Genomic DNA, 341 nt, shown 5'->3' with positions numbered 1-341 from the left:
GGGGCGGGAAGGGAAAACTTACCTTCACACAAAACCCAAGGTTGAAAGCTGGAGGCCACCGCAGGTCCCCCGGGGGCGCTGACCGACCCCGACCCCGACCCCCGTGCGGGCGCGCGGCTCCGCAGGCACACGGCCCTGGGTGTATTTCTGGCTTCTGCAGGCGACAGGCCAGACCCCAAGGCTGTCCCTGCTCTTCTCCATTTATGGGCCGCGGGGGCGACGATCAGGGCTGGGGCTCCGGTAGCCTGGAGGTGGGGGCGCTGCTCGCAGCCACCCCGGCGGGACCGCGCACAGAGAAAGGTGCACTCACCGCGTTCCCTGAGTAAATGGAAGAAACAGCC

The 341-nt window shown here is 67.4% G+C and overlaps 1 protein-coding gene across 1 annotated transcript in view; it reads left to right on the top strand.

Moving 5' to 3' along the window:
• The window catches only part of DIPK1B (divergent protein kinase domain 1B), a 20589-nt gene that overhangs the window by 12461 nt on the left and 7787 nt on the right, over nucleotides 1–341 (top strand). The gene's annotated exons all lie outside the window — the stretch shown is intronic.

Source organism: Crocuta crocuta, unplaced genomic scaffold (assembly GCF_008692635.1).
Source record: "Crocuta crocuta isolate KB4526 unplaced genomic scaffold, BGI_CrCroc_1.0 scaffold971, whole genome shotgun sequence".
Taxonomy (NCBI): Eukaryota; Metazoa; Chordata; class Mammalia; order Carnivora; family Hyaenidae; genus Crocuta; species Crocuta crocuta.
This window is presented reverse-complemented; position numbering and strand designations above follow the sequence as displayed.